The sequence below is a fragment of the Leopardus geoffroyi genome, chromosome C1 (assembly GCF_018350155.1).
Source record: "Leopardus geoffroyi isolate Oge1 chromosome C1, O.geoffroyi_Oge1_pat1.0, whole genome shotgun sequence".
NCBI lineage: Eukaryota > Metazoa > Chordata > Mammalia > Carnivora > Felidae > Leopardus > Leopardus geoffroyi.
Window position 1 is genome coordinate 16,560,716 of NC_059328.1, and position 23,140 is coordinate 16,583,855.

Consider the following 23,140-nt stretch of genomic DNA (forward strand, 5'->3'; position numbering starts at 1 on the left):
GTGATTAAAAACGGTGATGGAGTGGGAGTCAACCTGACAGTGTCAGCTCTCAGAACGACCGAATATTGACACTGTGGATGTAACAGCTGTAACCACAGAGGGAACTCGGCATTGTACTGAGACTGCTGGATTTGGGTGGCATGACTGGCAGTGACAGAAAAATTGGCTGCGCGTCAGTGACGGAGTGACAGTGTGAGGTTCAGTGGGCCAGCACTGATGTGACTTAATTTGTCTGATACTGTCTGGATCTGACTTAATCTCTTCGGCTGTATGAGGGTGGCAACAGGAGCTCCAACGTGGAACGCTCACTGTGCAACAAAGCGTGTGAAAGAAACTGAGCAGAAGAAAAGCTATGACCACCACCCCCCCCCCCCCCCCCCCCCCGCAACACGCACCCTAAATTCCTGAGCGGAAGGAGGGAAAGGCGGGATCAAAACGCCTTCCGGGCACCTCGATTGGCTGATACGACCCTGGTAGCCTATCCCGTCCGAGCGGTGCCAAGACTCTCCACCTATGAGGATGCGTCTGGGGACGCGGCTCAGGTCACGTCTCTGCCTTGCACGTGAACATGTTTTGGAAAAATGTAGAGAAACCTTTTTGTGTCTACTTCTGTGCCATTCTTGAAACAAGATCCCCACTCTAGTACTGCCCAAGCGAGAGTCCGTGGAACCCCATCAAAACTTTCATAAGAGAGTGTGGGGAGGGGAGGGAGTGGCTAAGGTCATAGGTCAGAGAACAGGCTAACAACCGGTTAGCCCCCGCGCCCTAGCATTGGTGGAGGGCGCGCTCGACGCAGGCCCCGCCCCCCGAGGCCCGCCCCCCCCCCGCCCCCCGACACGTGACCACGGCGCGCGGGGCAGGCCGGGCCGCCCCCTCGCCGCTCTACTCCTTACGCGCCGGCCTTAAAATGGCCGCCTTCTGGCGTCTCTGCCGCTGTTGAATGGAGAAAGCTTTATTGTTCCCTTCGGGCAGGAGTGTTCGTGTCCTCTATGGCGCTGTCAATAAAGAACGGCAGTTTGAATCGGTGCTGAACAGGTAACCATAGAAACGGGGCTGGGACTCAGCGTGGAGACCCCTTTAGCTGTTGAGGCCCGAGAGGCGCCCCAAATGAGGGGCGCGCTGAGACCCTTCGGCGTGGCGAACTCCGTGGGGCTCTGCCAAGTCGCAGCCGCCTCCTCTTGCCCCGGACGCGGACCCCCTGGGGAGGCTCCCACCCCGAGCGCAGGCTCGGCTGTAAGTCTCCGGTGGGGAGAGGCCGCGGGGCCCTGTCGGGGTGCACCCGGCTTGGCCCCCGCCTGGGGCCTGCCCTCGCTCGTCACCGCCTGCTCCTCGGCGCGATCCGAGGCCTCCTCGCTGCTGCTTCTCGAGTCTCTCCCCCCTCCTGCCAAGTCTGCGCCAGGCTTCGGCAAACTCCGGCCTGGGGCCAAATCCCCGGTCCCCCACCCCACCCCGTTTTGGTCTGTGGGGAACTAACAGTGGTTTTTACATTTTTAAATGCTTGGGAGGGAAAAAAGAAGACTTTCTTGTAATTTACGAAATGTATATGAAATCAGATTTCAGTGTCCACAAGTGAAATTTTGTTGGAACATAGCCATGTTCATTGTTTTATATCATCTGTGGCTCGTTTCTTGCTACGAGGGCTACGTTGAGTTGTTGCGACAGACATGGCATGGCTTTGAGGGCATGGCCCACAAGGCCAAAAATACCTAAGGTCCGGCCCTTCCCAGAAGTGTGCCAGCCCCTGCCCTAGACACAAGTAGACTGGTCAGCGTTGTCCGGCGATTCTTCTGATCATTTCTCACGGAAAGGGAAACTCGAGTTAAAACTACCCCATGCACCTAAAGCTCTAGACTTATTGATCTGATCTGTTAATCAATGTGGGAATTGTTTCCCACTGTTTTTAGTAACAGTACCATCCACCCAGCGCCTACAATAAGGTGCTTCGTTTCTATTCATACCCAGCGGTTTTTTGCTAACAATACCAGATTCTGAGGTTAAGCTTCCTAAGGGTGTACTAGATTATAGGTCTGGCAGATGGAGCTCATTCCAGGGAGCCCTCTGCTTTGTGACCCGCCTCATACTGCTGGAACTTCTTTGAAGTCTCAACCTGGGGCTCTTTGGTTCTTCCCTGAAATCGTATTCCAAGTCTTTGTATGGCTTATGGAGATCTAATTACAACCTCAAAGTGAAGTTTTTCTTAGCTAAATCATCAAATTTATACCACACCCTACTTTCTAATTTAGATGCATTTCTTTCATGGCAGTAGTTCCCAAACTTAGCTGTTCATCCCTAGTTGAACTAACAAACGATTTCAGAACACCCCTTGCCTGCACGTATGCATTCATGAATCTTTCAGTGTTTTTTTAGCACCTACTATGTACTAAGGATGATTCAAATCCCTGGAAGAAAAGTGGTGGACAAGATCAACAAGCTCTTTGCCCTTTCACAGGATTTAAATTCAGCAGGGTCTTGGACAGATGGTATACCTGTAAACAAAGCTAATTTCAAATACAGCTGTCATAGTATCATAATAAAGTCACTAGTTTGTATTTATTAAATGATTTCTGCAAAGCACTGTGTGCTCTATTTACATGGAATATCATTCAGCTCTCTCACCAACACTGTGACGAAGGTAGTATTAATATTCCTGTTGTAAAGATGAGAAAATTGAGATTCAGAGCAATGTCCAAGGTTACATAGTTAATGTACGAGGGAGCTGGGTTCTGAACCTCAACTGATCACACCAGTCTGTATTATTCCGTCTGGTAATTACCTTTTCTTGGGAGGCTCTCCAGGGCAGGACCACACCTAACCTATTTTTGTATCAGCTGCTAGCCAGTGCCCACAGCCTGTAGTCTGGTAAGTATTAAATAAACAATTCAGGCCATTTGTTGATCAAATATTTGAGTGCCTGCTATGTACCAGACCCCACTGTGCTGGGCCTTATGATTACCGTGAGCAAGATGGACCTAACACCTCGTGTCTAAGGCAAATAGTGGCAACTGTGATAAAGGTGATTAAACAGTGCTGACCCGGAGGACCCCTCTTACCGGCCTGGCCCAGCAAGGCACTTGAGAAAGGTAGTTTAAACCGAACCTGTTTGAGTGACGAGAATCCAGTCCAGGCAAGAAGGGAGAAGGGAGAGAACTGGGAAGGAAGAACTTTTTAGTAGCATCAGAGATTGTGAGGTGGCAAGAATGTGGGGTGTTGGAAGGATTGAAAGAAGTGAGTAGTGGTGCCGTGATCCAGTCCCGTGCTCTGAGTCGCTGGCCCTCAAGCCAGCTTTACTGCTGGGAGAGCTGCGTGCCGTGGGCCGGTTCCAGATGGTCTAGTATGTGAAATGCGGATAGTGGTACCTCCTGAAAAGGGTTGTTGTGTGGATTAAATAAGAAAAAGTGTAATAACAGGTTTGCTGTTTCCTTTTTGTTGTTACACATGTTGCTGAATTCCAATCAGAGAAAACCAAATTGGGCCCCAAATGGAAACGTATTTAAAGTGCTAAATAATAACAAAAGTCTAGGATTACGTTACCAACAAAGCTGAGGGTGTGTGTGTATGCTTCTATCTTTGGGGGAGACAGGAACAGCTCTTATTTTTTCTCATTGTGCTTGTTGAGAGAGGAACTCCTCCAAACGAGTTTTAAATTTTTTTCAACCAAATTATACAACTATCTATTCAGAGTACTTTTCATTATTTTAGTGTGTTCCTCCATTGAAGGCATGTGCATTTTCTTAAGGCAGTGTAAGAAAATTACAGGTTTCTTCTAGTTGGTGGTCATTTCAAAGTTTGTTTGCAAATGATTTTTGGTTTCCTCTGAAAGTTTTCAAAATAATGTTGCATACTTTAAGCAGGGCATTGGACGCTTTAAAGCAAGTAACAGACTTTTTGAATTGGTAAAAATAGGAAGGTATTTGGGGTCATGAACGTGAAAAATTGCAGAGGCAGTGAGAAATCAAGCAGACCGCGTAAGAGGATCGGCAGTGTCAGGTTTTGCTTTAAACTGCGTCTAGTAACCCGATTGCACGATTGCACGTGTCCTTAGAAGGTGTAATCCAGCCCGGCAAATGGAGCAAGGAACAGGACGGAGAGTGGCATGTTAATGCAATGTTAAACAATAAGCCCAGCATTAAATTGCTATTTTAGGTTTGGGTGGGACCTGCACATTTAAAGTGTTGCAGTTTTACTCTGTTATTTGGGTCTGTTGGGTTCCAGTAAAGAGAAGGTGGTAACACTAGTTTTGAAGGATAATATAAAACTGCAGGGAGAGCGAGGGCATACCAATTTGTTTTTCAATCTATTTTATTTCAGTGCAAAGCCTCATTGCAGACGGGCAGCGCAGGGAAACGAGCCACGCTTTGGCAATACTCAACTGCTTTTGGAGATTGAAGAAGACTGAGTACACCCAAAGTGTGGTTGTTTTTGTGGACTATCTGTCTGCAAAGAAGCTCTGAACTGAAATAAAATAGATTGGAAAACAAATTGGTATGCCCTGTTGCCTCATACTGAGTGTTTACATTACCCTTCTGGAACACTGCCTGCACCAGCACCCTGGAGGAAGGCAGTGACCCCTCAGACGCTTTCAACTCTTCAAGCGAGTGAGTTCTTTGATTTTCACAAGGAAATTGAATTGGAATTTATGGTTTTCTGGATCTCCAATAGGCTGCCTCCGAAAGCCATCATCCCGATAATGTGAAAAAAGCAAGCTGTAACCATGTAGAGGAAAGAATTAAATATTAAAGGCATTTAAACTCGGAGATGAGATTGTCACTGTCTTGAAGTCCTGCAGAGGGTGTGGTGTGTCGTTTGCAGAGACCTTTGCAGTTTTGAGACGTCTGCAGCCCTCAAGGGAGAGAAGGGTAAGGAAAGAACGCCGGCTTTCCTTGTATTTCCCTGATGTTGTTATTTAACTCCAAATCCTCAAATTCATGACACCCAAGTTTTTCCTGTCCTTAGATGAAGTACATACATTCTAGCTGATCCCAGATTGTTAAACTGGGGTCAGTGGTTGAGCTGCGGGGGATTCACGAATCCTTTGAATTTGCCTGCAGATTTGTCTGTCGTTTTTGTGGGGAGTGAGCCCATTCTTTAATCAGGTCTCAGAGGGATCCTTGACCCTCTAAAGGTGCAGAGCCAACAATGAAACGTCACATGTAATAAAAACCAGTGAACCAAAGTGGTGATGAATCCCGCCTGAAACCAGTTACTTCTTACTGCCGTGTGGTCTTGACTTCAGTTTTGAAAGTATCTTTCCAGGCCTTGTTTCTTCTCTAAAGTGGCCAAGCAGAGTTGGGTGTTCCTGTCTCATAGGGATATTTACCCAGTGAGGTACTTGGAAATGCCTCAGAGATCATCGTCCTTATTTTATAGGAGACGGTTGAAATGGTAGTGTGTTGTCTTGGCAACCTTGGTAGCCGTTGCCCTGCTGGTTTCTTCTGACCCGTGAAAGGAAGAGTGGTAGGAGCCTAATACTCTGGCTCTAGGAATCCACTTCTTGCTAATGGACGCGGTTCCTCAGGACCACAGGAAAGTAAGGTTAGGAGAGAGAGGAAGAGGAGAGGGCTTCACGGAGGCAGAGACCGAGGAGCAAAGGAGGAGGGAGGCTGCCCCTGTATCTGTCCTGGCAGCCCTGTGTATCTATGGAGGGAAAGAAAGAGCTCTTTTTGAAGCCAAACTTCTCTTTCTTATCTAAACTAAGACCTCTGAAAAAGTAATTCGTTGGTGTAGTTTCTGGTTTTATTTATTAGTACTCAAATGGAAAGAAAAGGAAGGAACTGTTTTAAGTCATTTTCTTAGGACATTTTGTAAACGTGGGACCTCAGTAGAAAACTGCCGTGGGCCAGTTTGTTTGGCCCATATAGTGTTTAACAGCGAGTTGCTTACATTTAAAGAGACTTTATGTCTTTCCGGTCCCTGGAGGTATTTGTGTGAGTGACCTCTATTATCCGCCTGAGAGTCTGATTCTGGGACTCTAGATGTTTTACGAACTCAGTTTTTATGAAGGAAAGGGCCCAAGAAGGAAGAGGAGATTAGAAACAAAGGATTACTAGCTTTTAAGCCTCCAGATATTGGTTACGTGACATTTTTTTAAAATATAAAAACAAAGTGAGGGGCACCTGGGTGGCTCAGTCGGTTAAGCATCTGACTTCAGCTCAGGTCATGGTCTCACGGTTCCTGAGTTCTAGCCCCGCGTCAGGCTCTGTGCTGACACCTCAGAGCCTGGAGCCTGGTTCAGATTCTGTGTCTCCCTATTCCCTGCGCACCCCCCCCCCCCATGCAGTCTGTCTCTCTCCCTCAAAAGTAAACATTAAAAGAAAAAACAAAGTGAACAGTATGTGGTTCTATTTCTGATTTTGAGAAAATACTGCAAGAGGTTATCTGACCTGCTTGTTTCATCTGTTTCTCAGCTTTCTAACACTGCAGCCTGGTTATTGGATCTTCCTTCTTAACTCCTTGTCCCCACCAGCTCTGAAGGATGATGTCAGGGGCTCAGGCAGCAGTGAACTTGCTATTTTTCTTCCATCTGGTACTTACCTTCAGTTCCAAGTCTCTTCAGATGGCACCACAAAGTTGCAAAAGGCAGAAACTTGGGAGTCCCGCATATTCTTCCCCTTCTGTCAGCCTCCCACCCTCCTTCCACTCCCTACCTGCAGTTAGCATGTATTTATTTAGGCTACAAGTCTACTGATGTCCCCTTTCTCTTTTGGTTTAAAGCTACTGTAATCTCTTGTCCTGGATTACTACAGCAGCCTCCTAGCTGTCCAGCTGGCTTCTTCCTTTGTTCCTCTCTAATCCATTTTGTATACTGATGCCAGTGATCTTTACGAAGCACAGATCACATGTTACTCTGTTACCCCCTTCCTTAAAAGTCTTAAGTGGCTTGCTTGCCCTCAGGGTAAATGCAGTTAGTGGCTTGACCTGTGCTGCCCTCAAGCTCTGGTTGGGTGTGTTCAAATCTCACTTTACTCTCTTCCCTTCCCTCTCACTCTTCTACTTGGGCACTAGCCAGTAACACTCAAATGGGCCACAGAACTTTATCGTTCCCTGGACAAGTGGGTCACACTCTGGGGCTTTGAAGGCTGCTGGATTTTCCTGGCCATGTTACTAACCAACCCAGTAGCATGCCACTAACTGCACTGATCATTAGATCACTGAATGTTGTGTGAATTTTCTGTTGGTTCCCTTGTCCTTAGACTATCTGCTACTTCAAATGTGTTGTCAGACTCTGCCCTGAGGCCAGTTGATGTATTTATTTCTCTGTGTGCTTATGCCACCAATTTGATAAGCTTTAGCAACAGGCTCATTTGGTTTAAACTTTAAGAACTGCTTTTAAAAATCTAATTTTGTTTTTTAACTGTGTAAACCATTTATGTGGTTTCAAAATCAAAACTATGTTCATTCACAGTTTTTTTTTTTAATAAAAATTTTTTATATATATTTATTTATTTTTGAGAGACAGAGTGAGACAAAGTTAGAGTGGGGGAGGGGCAGAGAGAGAGGGAGACGCAGGATTGGAAACAGGCTCCAGGCTCCGAGCTGTCAGCACAGAGTCCATCGCAGGGCTTGAACCCACAGACCGCGAGATCATGACCTGAGCCGAAGTCAGACACCCAACCGACTGAGCCACCCAGGCGCCCCTCATAGAAGTTTTTATTTGATGCCTGATCCCTCTTCTCTGTTTCTCTGGAGTCTTGCTACCAAAGTTCTGGGGGAGTTTTGCCCATCTGTTAGGTAAGAAATGTTTCACTATAGTTTAAATTTGTTTTCTCCTTTAATGAGATACAGGGTATCTGCCCAAAGTCTGTGCTATAAGTTGCAAAAATATTTTTTTCAATTTGTCATATGCCTAACTTTGCATATGTTGTTTTATTGCTGTACAAAGGTTTTTCATCTTTATATAGTTATATTTATGGGTCTTACAGTGTATTGCTTTAGAATTTGAGTCCCAGGAAGTTTGCCCTGCTTTTAATTTATGGGGAATTTGTTAATGTTTTCTTCCAGTGTATGTATGGTTTCACCCCCTCCCCCCCCCCCTTTTTTTTAAACACATCTTTAGGCTCCTATCCATTTGGAATTTATCTTGACATTTAGTTTGGTTTGAGGAAGGATCCAATTTTATCTTTTCCCCATTAGCCAGCCAGGTATTCCAACACTACTTATGAAAAGTTCTTATCTTTTCTCCATTGGTTTGAGATCTTGTTTTTACTGGATACTACGTTCTTGTATACATTTGGGTTTCTTACTGGATTTTCTGTTACGTTCCATTGGTTTGAACGCCAATTCATATGCCGTTACGAAACCATCTTAATTTTAGAGGCTTTTTAATTTGTTTTAACACCTAGAAGGGCCAGTTTTTTCATACTGCTCTTTTTTAATGTCTTCCTGGCTGCTTTTGCTTGCTTATTCTGCCATATAAACTTTATAATCAGTTTGTCTAGTTTCAGGCAGCAACAACTGGATGGTGTTTCTGTTGAGATTATGTTAAACTTAGCTGAGAGAGAACTGACATCTTTATGATATTGAGTCTTCTTATCCAAGATCGTGGCCTGTCTTTCCATTTGCTCAAGGCTACTTTTGTGATTTTTCACGAGTGTGTTATGTTTTTCCCTGTGTACGTTTTGTATGTTTTCTGTTAAGTTTATTAGATTTTCTTAACTTAAAACAAAAAAATTCCTTTTAGAATCTCTCCAGAACTTCTCAGAGGAGTGTACACACCGACATACTCAAAACGTTTTATAATTTCAAACGGTTCATAGGTGTCCCCGTCATCCTGTCCTGTTACTGTCTCCTCCTTTCTTCCTCCGGTTCCCATTCTCAGTATGCAGCTCTGTGTCCTACGTACAGCAGGCAGTCAATGCATATTTGTTGAGTGAATGAATAAAGCAGGAAGGGGAAGACGAAAGCGGGTGACAGAGTGAGCCTGTAAGACTGATGATATATGGGAAGATTGTCCTTGTATAGACATCCAGACATTCCTAGTCTGCACTCTGCAGCAGTGAATTCACTGGTTCATAGTGTTTTGTTCTCCGTACCCTCATCACAGAACTTTAAAAAATACCATGTTGATAATGATAGTTACCATTGACTACTACAAAGTCCCCGGCACTGGCTACGTATTTTCTGTAATTACTTCTTGTAATCCTCATAGCAACTAAGCAATAGGTATTAGTATCTCCATTGAAATATGGAAGTTTCAAACATACAAAAGTGTGAATAGCTTTATGAGCTCCTGTATAGGTGTTACCTCCCTTTTACAGTTGAGGAAACAGGTTTTGAAAGAAAGATTAAGGTGACTCAAGGTTACAAAGTTTAAAATCCGGTTTAGAACCCAGCTCTTTTTAGCTCCCTATTAAGGTTGTTTTTCAAATTTTACACTCCCAGCTGGCCAGGGAAAAGCAGAAGCAGGCGAGACAGTCAAGAGCCACTCCATGCTAAACTCCAGCTGGTACTTTTACATGAGTCTTCCCTTCTAATTCGTGTCACAAAGATTTCCCTCACTTCTGTTTGCAAACAGTAAGTCCTCTTATCTCCCTCTCCCTCCTACTTCTCTTCATGCTCTGCTCTTCCTTGCCTTCTCTTGGTCTACTTTTATTAGTGCAATTCGCTTTTACTTGATTTTAATTCTAATTTAAATTTTCTTTTATTTTGAGAGAGCGCATGTGCACACAAGTAGGGGAGCGGCAGAGAGGCAGAATCCCAAGCAGGCGCCACGCCATCCGTGCAGAGCCTGATGCGGGGCTCAGACTCGTGAACTGGGAGATCATGACCTGAACCGAGAACCAGAGTCGGACGCTTAACTGACTACGCCCCCCAGGCGCCCCCAGTGTTACTTGATCTTTAAAATCCTGCCGGTGTTTTGAGTCCCCAGCTCCCGGCATGATATTGGGAACGGAGCAGGAACTTACGAATTTGAATCACAGTAAGACTTGCCACTCTTCATTTCTCCCATGGGTTTGGTGGGGTAGCTCGTGAATGGTGCTCTGAAGCTGGCTGTCATTGGCTTTGACCGCCCTCCTACCGGCTGCGCACATAGCTGCCATTCTGCTGTCAGCTGCCCTCAGTTCCAGTCAGGTTCAGACCAGAAGGAGACTTCCTAAGGTCAGAGTCCAAGGCAGCAGAATAATTGGCCCCTAGGGTTCTGGATTTTTTTTTCTCAGGCAGCGAAGTGTTGAGGATAGAATCTTCCATGTCTTCCTTGGACATTTTTGAGCACATACCGTGGAATCCCATAGGCCCTTTCCCAAAGGTAGAGGCAGTAGAGGAGTTACCCTCTTTTGCATTTTTGTTGTTGTTAGCTCCTCAAGTTAACCCTTTTGTCATACTACCTGGTAGTAAATGAGAGAAAGCTAGAGATGAACATAATTCCCACTTTGAAGACAAAAAGCTTCCAGCATTAGGAGGAGAGGAGAATGGAGTTCATCTGTGAAGTGTGCACAGAGGTGCAGCGAAGGCTGGCCGATGTGTGTGGTCTCCTAGGACAGTGACGGGGGAGGCGGGGGCTCCAGAGTCCTTGCTGCTTCTGCCACTCGACTGCTGAGGTACAAGGAAAGTAGGGTTCCAAGCTGAAAGCGGTCCGTTCTCTTACCGCTGCTGTGCATTCTGTGAGAGCAGGGTTTTGCTGAATTTCTTCTCTATGTAAGGACAAGCCTTAGTTAAGGGCATTTGGCTGAGCTCAGTAAAGAGCTGCTGGATGGACAGGCGCACGCTGTCCACTGAATAGGCTGGGAAATGGGGCCTTGGAGCCCCGCTAGGGCTGCGTGGGGCTCCACCTCCCCCAGCAGCACTATCACCGGCTTTGTGGCCTTAGACAGGTTGGGGCCCTTGAGTCTGCGTGTGGTGCCTCGCATAGCACAGAGCAAGTAGGCTCTAAATTATTGTTATCTCCTCTTAGTTTAAAAGCACCCTGGGGCGCCTGGGTGGCGCAGTCGGTTAAGCATCCGACTTCAGCCAGGTCACGATCTCGCGGTCCGGGAGTTCGAGCCCCGCGTCGGGCTCTGGGCTGATGGCTCAGAGCCTGGAGCCTGTTTCCGATTCTGTGTCTCCCTCTCTCTCTGCCCCTCCCCCGTTCATGCTCTGTCTCTCTCTGTCGCAAAAAAAATAAATAAACGTTGAAAAAAAAAAATAAATAAATAAATAAAAGCACCTTATTTATGTACACTTATGATGAGCACTGAGTAATATATAGAATTGTTAAATCTCTGTGTTGTACTCAGATAACAATACGTTAACTATCCTGGAATTAAAAACAATCACGCAACAACAAAAACCCCACTTAATTTACTGTGCATCTGCACTGCGCCTGAACAGAGAAGTTACCCAAAAAGTAGGAGAAGGACTGAGGCATGAAGAGTTCCACTGCTTTTTCAATTCTCACGCGTGGGCAATATCCAGGGGTGGAGGTTCTGTCTCTGGAGTCAGACAGTGTGGGTTCATGTACAGACTCTACACTTCACCAGCTTTGTGACGTGGGGCATGCCGTTTACTTTCGATAGGCCTCTACTTTCTGGAAAGCGGAGTTAGTTAATGATAGTGGCTACCTCACAGGTTGTGCAAAATTTATGTAAGGCTACCATGCGAAGTGATTGGCACAGTGCCTGGGATATGATAAACCTTCGCAGTGTTACCTCCTATTGTTAGATCGCTACCTTAACCCTTCCAAACTGTGTCTTTTTCCCTTTCCAAAATGTTTTTCTCATCGCTTTCCATTTAGAGTATGTGCCTAAAACACAGGTAACAGGAAGAGTCTCATTTCTGTCATTAGTGAACTGGAAGATCTTAAAACACTTGTCAACGTCTCCGTTTCCTCATCTACAAAATGTGGAGTTGGACCAGGTGATTTCAAAAATTCCTGTATCTCCTGCTAACTTCCAATGAGTTTAAGACTTTGAATTCTCTCAGATTATAGCCCAACACTCTTTGGTATGAGAGGCCTAACCCACCCCATTTTATCTTGCTTTCCTAGCTGCCTCCCATCCTAGACAGGCTGAAACCAGCAGCATGGTTGTCTATAAAGTCCATTATTTAAAAAAAAAGAATTATGCAATATTTGACATATAGAAGGTAGATTTGTAACTTATATAAGTAATGAAGCAGAGTGAGTTCCAAAAAGTACATCTGTGGGGGCACCGGGGTGGCTCAAGTCGGTTAAGTGTCCTACTTCGGCTCAGGTCTTGATCTCGCAGTGTGTGAGTTCGAGCCCTGCATCAGACTCTCTTCTGTCGGCGCGGAACCCGCTTGGGATCCTCTGTCCACCCTCCGCCCCTCAAAAATAAATAAACTTTGGAAAAAAAAGTACATCTGTGAACTGATTATCCAACCTAAGAACTAGAAAACTAAATATTTTGGTAGGTGGGTTTTTATGCTTCCTTCTGACATTTAATGAATGCTTCCCATATTATAGGAAATGTCCTGTACGTGTATTGACTCATATACATGCAGTGGCTTATTAGTGCTTACAGCTCCCCCACTGATAAGCACCAAAACCTCCATTTTACCTGTGAGAAAACTGAGGACTAGAGAGTTAAGTCACGTGCCTAGAGTCACGCAGTTGGTGAGAGTGGCAGTGCTGTGACCCACGCCCTGGGCGGATGGGCCGGCCCTAGAGCCTCCAGCCCTTACTGTTAGGCACACGGCCTCTGGAGCCACAAGGCCTGGCTTGGTATCGTGTAGTTGCCTGAGCTCTTTAGTCTTTCCATTAAATGGGTGTCTTTGAATCTGAGCCTTGGTACTGTGTTATACTGTGTGTCCAGATTTCTTACTCCCTGCTGAAGAAAAGCATACTCCTGCAATCAAGTTGGTGAAAACTCAGAACTTACCCACGTCTTCAGGTCACTACAGACTGCTATCAGTACCAGTGACAAAGCCAAGGGCCTTTTTTTTTTTTTTTTTTTAAACATCTAAGAGATGGGATAGGAAAGCATCGGAGTGATGATTGCTTGTTGAGACTCTCCTCTGCCGGCTGGAAGAGTCGCAGTAGGTGGAATGCAGTCACCGTCCCCAGTCACTCGTTAGGCGGTCGTATTGCTCCAGAGATGTTGCATTTGGCCCGCGAAGAGTCATCCTGGGTGAACTCCTGACTCAGAGCAGCGTGGCCGGAAAGGCAGAGGAAAGACAGAAAAGCCTCTCAGAGCCACCTCCCGTTATAATAGCCTTGAAAAAATCGCTTGTTTTTATGAGTTCAAAGATAAGAGGACACAAGCAGTTTGTCAGCAGTGGACATTTTGATGTTCTAGCTCATTGTATTTTGTAGAATGCCTCAAAAGAAGAGTTTCATTAGACGTTGAGAGAATGTGGAAAAAGAAATTGGTTTAATGTAATGGTTATTACAGGCTTATCAAGAATCAGATGATGGTAGTTTTGAGATGTGGAAAACAAGCTTTCTCGTGGTTTTTAATCCATTCTGTTTCTGCCCCCTTGAGCGACGGGTGGTGGGGTGGTGGCAGGGATGGTGACGATGGTGGCTAGCCGCTAATGAATCTGTTGAGCACTTGCTGTGTCCTCCATGCATGATGCCAGTGCTTTAGGTATGTTCACGCTCATCTTCTAACCGCCCAGTGAGAGAACCGTTAGTGCCCCTAGAGGCCGTGTCCCTGGCAGGTTAGGTAATTTTCCTAAGATCACACACCTTGGTTTTTTGTTTTTGTTTTTTTTTAAAGTTTATTTATTTATTTTGAGAGAGAGAGAGAGAGAGAGAACAGAAGCAGGGAGAAGCAGAAGCAGAGAGAGAATCACAAGCAGCCTCCACATCATCAGTACACAGCCCGATGTGGGGCTCAAACCCATGAACCACGAAATTGTGACCTGAGCCGAAACCAAGAGTTAGTTGGTCGCTTGATCGACTGAGCCTCCCTGGTGCCCCGTGAGATCACACACTTTGTGATCGGACCGTCGAGCTTCGCACCAGGTAGTCCGGCTCCCGCTCTATCCTTTAACCACTAAGCTACACTGCTCTCGCAGCCCTGGGCCCTCTGCCCCAGAAGGTGTGCAGGTGGACAGCGCTGCCTGTCATTTAAGGAGGATACGGTCTCTTTCCTGGTGGGCGGGCGGACTCAGGTTCAAACCCCACCCTGGACTTACGTAAATGCCCTGCAGGCAGAGATTATATCTTCCTTAGCTTTACTTGGAACAGAGCAGGAACTAAATACGTGTTTAATGAACGAACAGCATGTTGGAAATGACACCAGCTTTGAAGCCAGACTGACCTACCTGGGTTTCTGTTTTACAACTTCCTTCTTATAAAAATAGTACGTATTTACTATAAAAAAAAATTGAAATGTATGAAGAAGAGGGGTGCCTGGGTGGCTCAGTTGGTTAAGCATCCAACTCTTGATTTCGGCTCAGGTCATGATCTCAGGGTTCGTGGGATCGATCCCCTCATTGGGCTCTGGGCTGACAGGGTGGAGCCTGCATGGAATGCTCTGTCTCCCTCTCTCTGCCCCTCCTGCGTTTGCTCTATCTCAAATAAACAAACATTAAAAAAAGTATGAAGAAGTAAATAAGTCCCCCATAATGACACTACCTAGGAACCCACTGTTAGCATTTTGATATATTGTCTGTCTTTTTAAATGCAAATGTGTATATGCATGTACATATATTTTTAAATCAAATTGGAATTATACATACAGTTGCATGCTGGGTTTTTTTTTTTTCCCTTTTAGTATGTTGAGAGCATTTCCTCATGTTATTAAAAATCTTCAAGAGCCTAATTTAAAAAAATGTATTTAGATATAATTCACATACCGTATAATTTACTGTTTTAAAGTGTACAATTTAAAAGTCTGTGTAACCATCACCACTTTCTAATTCTAGAAGATTTTCATCCCTCCAAAAAAAAAAAAAAAATCCCAAAACTCCGTACCCATTAGCATTCTCTCCCCAACTCCCCCTCCTCCCAGCTGGCATCCACTAATCCACTGTCTGTCTCTACGAATCTGTCTAATCTGGACAGTTCCTATAAATGGAATCCTACAGTGTGTGGCCTTTTGTGCCTGGCTTCTTTCACAGAACATAATGTTTTCAAGTTTCACCCCTGTAACAGTATTCTGTATTCCATTCCTTTTTATGGGTGAATAATATTCCATTGTGTGGATAGACAACATTTTGTTTGTTCATTTATCAGTCGGTGGACGTTTGGGTTGTTTCCAGTTTTGGGCTGTTACGTATAATGTGCCAGTGAACATTGGTGTACAAGTTTTTGTGTGGATGTATGTTTTCATTTTTCTCGGGTTAGATCTGGGGTTGGAATTGCTGGGTCATGTAGTATCTCTGTTTAACTTTCTGAGGAACTTGCAAACTGTTTTCCACAGTGGCTGCACCGTTTTACGTTCCCACCAGCAACGTATGAGGGTTCCAGTTTCTCTGCCTCCTCAGCAGCCCTTGTACTTTCGGTCTGTGTGTGCTTGTCTTGTTGCAGCATCCTAGTGGGTACGGGGTGGTATCGCGGTGGTTTCCATCTTCATTTCCCTAATGACAGCTGATGCTGAGTATCTTTTCGCGTACTTATTGGCCGTTTTGTATACCTTCTTTTGAGAGATGTTTATTCAAATCCTTTGCTGATTTTAATTGGCTTATTTGTCTTTTTACTGGTGAGTTGTAAGAGTTCTGGATGCTGTACTCTGATATGCTATGTTTATATATTCTGGATGCTGGACCCTTATCAGATAAGTCACTTGAGAGTATTTGTTCCCATTCTGGAGCTATCTTTTCATTTTCGTAATAGTATCCTTTGATACACAAAAGTTTTAAATTTGATCAAGTCCTGTTTATTTATTTTTGGTTGCTTGTGCTATAGATATTCTATAGACAGCCTAATTTTTTTTTTTTTTTTTAAATTTTTTTTTCAACGTTTATTCATTTTTGGGACAGAGAGAGACAGAGCATGAACGGGGGAGGGGCAGAGAGAGAGGGAGACACAGAATCGGAAACAGGCTCCAGGCTCTGAGCCATCAGCCCAGAGCCTGATGCGGGGCTCGAACTCCCGGACCGCGAGATCGTGACCTGGCTGAAGTCGGATGCTTAACCGACTGCGCCACCCAGGCGCCCCTAGACAGCCTAATTTTTAATGGCTGCATAATATTTTATAATATGGCTGTATACCCTATTTACTTAAAAACTTCGTATTGTAGGGGCACTTGGGTGGCTCAGTTGGTTGAGCATCCAACTCTTGATTTTGGTTCAGGTCATGATCCCAGGGTCGTGGGATCCAGCCCTGTGTTGGGCTCTGTGCTGAGCATGGAACCTGCTTGGGATTCATTCTCTCTCTCCCTCCCCCTCCCCCTCCCCCTCTTGTTCTCCCCCCTGCCCTCTCTCCAAAGAAACAAAAAAACAACACACACACACACACACTCCTCATATTATACATCTACATTTTCAGTTTTTTACTAGGGATGCTATTGTTCTGAGTTCAGTGTACATAAATATTTCATTATATCTCTGATTATTTGTGTATAGATAGATTCCTATAAGTGTCTAAAGGCATACATATTTAAAACAATCTTTTTGTCTTCTGTCATGGGCTTCTCATTCTTTTTTATTTATCTATAATTATACAACTGCCATGTAAAGTTTCTGGTAAAACCATTCAGACAGGGCACATGACCACCCTTAGCACCCAGATTCTCATGTCTCTCTCCAAAGACACTTTTTTAAAAAATTTACATCCAGGTTAGTTAGCATATAGTGCAATAATGATTTTAGGAGTAGAATCCAGTGATTCATCCCCTATGTATAACACCCAGTGTTCATCCCAACAAGTGTCTCCTTAATGCCCCTTGCCCATTTAGCCCATCCCCCACCCACAACCCTTCCTGCAACCCTCAATTTGTTCTCTGTATTTAAGAGTCTCTTCTGTTTTGTCCCCCTCCCTGTCTTTATATTATTTTTGCCTCCCTTCCCTTATGTTCATCTGTTTTGTATCTTAATGATCACATGAATGAAGTCATGTGGTATTTGTCTTTCTCTGACTCACTAATTTCACTTAGCATAATACCCTCTAGTTCCATCCACGTAGTTGCAAATGGCAAGATTTCATTCTTTTTGATTGCTGGGTAATACTATATTGTGTGTGTGTGTGTGTGTGTGTGTGTGTGTGTGTGTGTGTACACACACACACACACACACACACACACACACAGCTTCTTTATCCATTCATCCATCAATAGACATTTGGGCTCTTTCCATACTTCGGCTATTGTTGATAGCGCTGCTGTAAACATGGGGGTGCATGTGTCCCTTCGAAACAGCACACCTGTATCCCGTGGATCAGTGCCTAGTAGTGCAATTGCTGGGTCGTAGGGTAGTTCTCTTCTTAATTTTCTGAGGAACCTCCATACTGTTTTCCAGAGCAAAGACATTTCTTATAGCTCTAGATGAGCAGATTACTTGTCGCATTAGTTCCCTGAAGGATTTTTACCAGTTTATACTTCCATCCGTACCATGTGGGTACCTGTCTCAGTGGTCCCTTCCTTGAGTTATTAATGCAAGTAATATGATAATAGCAGCTAACACTGAGCATCTACTGTTGATAGGAACTTTGCTAAAACACCTCAGATGCGTTGTCTCACTTCATCTTCACAACAAAACTGTAAAGATGTTCAGGCTCACAGTGATTAAAGTGACTTGCCCAAAGTCACTGAGTAAGTGTTTAAGTTAGGCTTTGAACCAGATCAAGAGTGCGTGGTCCAAAACTACTTCTTAGGGCACCTGGGTGGCTCAGTTGGTTAAGTGTCCAACTTCCGCCCAGGTCATGATCTCATGGTTCGTGAGTTTGAGCCCCACATCCGGCTCTCTGCTGTCAGCAGAGAGCCTGCTTGGGATCTTCTGTCCCCCCGCACTCCTGCTCTCCCCCACACATGTATGCTTGCTGCTATCTCTCTCTCTCTCTCTCTCTCTCTCTCAAAAATAAACATTTAAAAATACATGAATAAAACTAAAACTACTGCTTCTCAATTAAATATTATCATTGCAAAACTTTTCTAATTTGCCCCAAAATAGTATGGATGTTTTAATGTGCATTTCTTTAATTATTCAGAAGGACCAACTTTTAAAATCAACTTTTTATTTCTTTTGTAAATTGTTTTTCTTTGTCCATCTTTAAAATTTTAAATGTTAGTTTTCTTTATTGATTTGTGTGATCTTTCTATTCTAATATTAACTGTTTTTCATTTCATGTAACATATCATTTATCTTTTAGTTTTATTGGTGCTGGGTTTTGGAAGTTTATGTTTTTATATAATCACATCTGTTGGTTATTTGTGAATTTCTTCTGTTTCCTCTATGCATAAAAAGGCCTTCTCCATCATGATCTCAATTACATATTCATAAAATGTTATCTTTTAAGTGTCTTAAATAGTCATGTTAGAAATGTGGTTTTTCTTTTTGTTGTTGTTAAGTCACAGATCCAACTTACAGTCTTACTGGTGACAGTGGATTGGGGAATTTGCAATCATATATTCCCTGAGACACTTTGCGGCAGTTTTCTGGCTTGAGGGTAATTATCTTCTCATTGAAAGAGATATCAGTGGTTGGTACTTAACACTCAAAGAAAAATAGTAAATGTGCTGTATGACAACACCTAGTGCTCGTGACCACCAGTCTGTGTGTGAGATACCTAGGAAGCCCTCCCCACGGAACCCCTCACCTGATGTGTATAGTTAGGAGTTTGGTGTTTTGGTTCAAGTATTGGCTTGAAAGCCCAGAACTCGGGTCCTGGGTTTGGCCCTGCCATTACCAGGGTACATGATTTGTCAGGTCCCTTAATTTCTGTCAGTATTTTCATCTATGGAATGATAGGCCTGGATTACATAGTCTCTGAGGATAAAGTTTTTAATGTTAATTAGTTTATTTTTTGAGAGAGAGAGAGAGAGAGAGAGAGAGAGAGAGAGAAGGCACAAGCAGGAGAGGGGCAGAGAGAGAGAAAGGGAGACGCAGAATCTGAAGGAGGCTCCAGGCTCTGTGAACTGTCAAGACAGAGCCCGATGTGGGGCTCAAACCCACTGACCATGGGATCATGACCTTTGAGCTTAACTGACTGAGCCACCCAGGCACCCCTCTAAATTATCTAAGGAGAATTTAGAGTTGCACAATTCTCTTGATTTTTATTATCCTTCTCATCAGGAGTCATTTCACGTACATTTGGTATTGATAGATACTTTTTTAAAAAAAGTTTTAATTAGGGACGTGTGGTGGAGTGGCTAGAGGAAGGCAGAGTGACAGAAGTGCAGAGTAGGGAGTAGGTGAGGGACAGAGGGAAAGGGAAGGAGTGAGGACTGAATCAGGGATAGGCCATGTCAGGTGGTTGAGCCAGATAGAAGTTAGAAGGTGGATAAGTTTGAAGTGAATTGAGAGCTTCATTGGGTGAAGCTTGTTGGAGGAGCCCGTTCTGATCTGATAGATGTTCGGAGCACAGAATGAAAAACCTGTGGGCAGGAGCACCAGGGGCGCACTGCTCACATTCTGAGAGAGACTGAAAAATTAGCCCATGGTCAGTGCTATTAAATACGTGCTCAAGGTTACCTCAGAGACAAAGCTGAGTCCGGCTATATCAAAAGAGAAACTGGAGCCACAGAAGGATCCAGGAACTCGGTGATAGAAGGGACAAGACAATGTCAGTTGGCGGTGCCTGTGTAGTGTACCTTGGCCCTCAGACTCTTACCTGCCCAGTCTGGCGCCAGGCACTTACTTGCATGGCGAAGACAGATGAACCCTGTTTTCATTACATGTTGGTAGCATACAGTCTCTTCTGATGATACTTGACCTTGCTGCTTGAATCTTTTTCACAGGTAACTGTAAAGAGTAGGCCTATTTCACTAACAAATGAACTAATAAATTTACTTTCTGATTTATATCTCTTCTCTTATATGAGTTTGGACCGTGTTATCCAGCCTTCCGAAGTCCGATGAACTATGAGGCTTTTATAGGATAGGTGGTTTGTATCTGCAAGGTTGACAACCAAACTAGACCTTTTGGTAAATCAAGTTCAAGCCATCAAGGGAATTCTCTTGGCAGCCAGCCAGCCGGCCTGTTCCCATAGCACTCTTTCCAGATACGCATCTCCATCCATCTTTCAGTAGAGACCAGCAAAAGAAACAAGGCATCTCAAGTGCAGGTGCTGCTGTCGGGCCAGCTAGCAACGCGTCTCTATCTGTGAGCGGCACCGAGGAATGCTGCTGCTGAGCCCCGAAATGCTGTCAAGGCTAAGGTAGTGATGAAGAACAGAGAGTCAGCACATCTGCATTTGAACTGTACCCAGACTTCTTAGCTGTATGGTCTTGGGCATAGGCTGTTAGACATTAGTTTCCTCATCTGTACATTAGGGATAATGTATCTATCTCATAGGATGTTAGGGGAATTGAATGGAAAGTGTATGGACAGTGCTTAGCACGATGCTGGACATTATTGCCATCTTGCAGCAGTTGATGACCTTGCCAAAGGCATTCAAAAGATTCAAGCGTATGAAAAGAGCCGAGACCAGTGGATTGAGCAAAACAGATGTTTTAATCACCTCTTATTCATCCTGTTGATGAGGGAAGGATCCCCGCCCCAGGGTTATGGGGGAGTGCACAACACTGGACTCTGGCAAATGAGACTGACGGATTTTTACTCACGTGTACTCACAGCCCCAGAGGAGGACATACATAGTCTGCTACTCAGGACCATATGGGGTTGCCCTCGGGAGCAGAGTAAACAACCAGGGGCTGTGGGAGGCAGGCTTTGTGGTATCAAGAGGGTGGGGCGCCCCCTGGTTTCTGCTAGAGGATGTCATTGGCTTGCTGGAATAATTGGGGTGGGGGGAGGGTGCTGACAAGGAACTGAAACCCACTACTCAGGGATGAACAGGAGCTGAACCTTAGTCTCTTTGATAAGGAGGATTGTTTGGCTCAGGGACCTTGTCTACCAGAGCAGAATGGGTAGCAGAATTTGTGCTTGGGCCATTTGAGGCTCTCCTGATTTTACCAGATGTCAGGGCAGCACATAATATTGAGTCTCGATTTTAGACTCTGTGTCACAGAAGAGAACACAGGCCTTGAAATGCTGTTTACTACAGTTTTCAGGGGATCTGGGTAGAAGGCTATGGAAGATAAATAGAGTTGTCTGATTTTGTGGGGAAAGATAAATGGCATAGTGGCTAGAAAGGAAGTATCACAGTAACCCATACGGAGTGTCCTAACCAGAGATCTCTTCATTGTATTCGGTTCAGCATACATTCATCGATTGGCTGTGCCATCCTAGGCCCTCCCAACGCTTAACCAGGTTCAGTTGATCACTCTAGATCAGGGGCAGTTTGACCTCCAGTTACTTTGGCAGCAGCCAGGAAGGCCGCACTAGCTTTGTAGACCAGATCACTGGAACGTGTTCTGTAGGAACTGGAGTTGGTGCCGGGACCATAGATCTGTTCACCTCAGGCCTTGTAATTGGAGTCCTCCATATTTGGTAGGTTGTATTCCTAGAGCGATTATGGTGTCTGTTTTTCTGATTGGAGCCAAAGGCAGGTGCAAAAGGGAAGGATTGGAAGATGACTTGAGACTTTTTATTTATTTATTTATTTTTTTATTTATTTATTTTTTCAACGTTTATTTATTTTTTTTGGGACAGAGAGAGACAGAGCATGAACGGGGGAGGGGCAGAGAGAGAGGGAGACACAGAATCGGAAGCAGGCTCCAGGCTCTGAGCCATCAGCCCAGAGCCTGACGCGGGGCTCGAACTCACGGACCGCAAGATCGTGACCTGGTTGAAGTCGGACGCTTAACCGACTGCGCCACCCAGGCGCCCCTCTTGAGACTAATTTTTAAAGATGAAGAGTTGTGGGGCGCCTGGGTGGCTCAGTCGGTTAAGCGCCCGACTTCGGCTCAGGTCATGATCTCGCGGTCCGTGAGTTCCATCCCCACGTTGGGCTTTGTGCTGACAGCTCAGAGCCTGGAGCCTGTTTCAGATTCTGTGTCTCCCTCTCTCTGACCCTCCCCTGTTCATGCTCTGTCTCTCCCTGTCTCAAAAATAAATAAATGTTAAAAAAACATTTAAAAAAAAAAAGATGAAGAGTTGCTTAAAACACAATAATTTGATAGGGAAAAAGTGATTGGAGAACAGGGAGTCTCGTATATATAGTGCTTTGTTCCTCAGAGTGGGTTCCTGAACCAACAGTATCCATATCACCTGGAGCTTATTAGAAATGCAGAATTCAGGCCCCACCCCAGAAATTCAGGATCAGAATCTTCTCTTTGGCAGTATCCCAGGTAAGAAATCTTTCTGTGGATAGAAGGCAAGAACTTTAGGTCAGGCAGACTGGATTAAAATCTCATTTCCTTTACTGATTTACTGTGTGATCTTGGGCCGGTTCCTTAACCTTTCCACTATCAGGACTTATTGTAAATTGGGTTTAATTATCTTGCTGGATTGTTAGTGTTAAAGGGGGTGACATAAAAAGTGCTCAGAAACATAGTAAAGTACTTAATTATTAGTAGCTCTTATTAGGGGTTATTTGATAAATAATACTCCTATGTAGTTTGACAGACTATGAAAAGAATGAGCAGGAGGATATCATTAGGGCTAACTCTGTCATGAGACATGAGTTGATAATTGAGAAAAATAGGGTCTCTTGAGCTGGTGGGGCAGTGGATGTGGTTCCTCACTAACCCGTTCCCTCAGGGTGAGACTGTAAGTGTACTTGTTAAGTAACCAAGAGTTGACAGCTGTGCTTCTTAATGGCTTCTGAGCTCTTGGAAGGGAGAATTATCTGCAGAAGGGGTAGCTAGGTCTTGGCATCCAGCAAGGCCTTCACATTTTAGGGGACAGAACCATGGTTTGAGAATTGAGACCTGCACTCACTTCTTTGCCTCATTAACTCATGATCCTTAACAAGGCATTTAACATGTCTGAGCCTTGGTCTTCACCTGTAAACGAGATTAAATGGAGTTTGGTATAACTCCCAGTACACAAGCAAGATAGCATGTCCAGATCATGCTTGCTTTTCGTCTGCCACGTTGCTCACTGGACAGCATTCAAATCCCCGCAGGTGAATTTTATGCCTGACGCAGCCGGCCACTTTGGAATGCTCACTCCTGGCGTTCTTCAGAGCTGTTCAGGCTACTTGGAGTTCCCAGCGACCAGAATGTATCTTAGGAAAGCACACAGGCCATTCGTGTATTGC

At 44.7% G+C, this 23,140-nt stretch overlaps 1 protein-coding gene across 3 annotated transcripts in view; it reads left to right on the top strand.

Moving 5' to 3' along the window:
* The first annotated feature begins 871 nt into the window (after window positions 1-871).
* Window positions 872-23,140, top strand: part of ZBTB40 (zinc finger and BTB domain containing 40) — an 80,496-nt gene continuing 58,227 nt past the window's right edge. The window contains exons 1-2 of one of the 3 annotated variants that reach the window (XM_045476061.1): window positions 872-1,035; window positions 4,309-4,856. The gene's annotated coding sequence lies outside the window, so the exon portion shown is untranslated. Of the gene's footprint in view, window positions 1,036-1,060; window positions 1,234-4,308; window positions 4,857-23,140 lie in introns of those variants that run through there. The other 2 variants (XM_045476060.1, XM_045476062.1) reach the window with 2 other exon arrangements.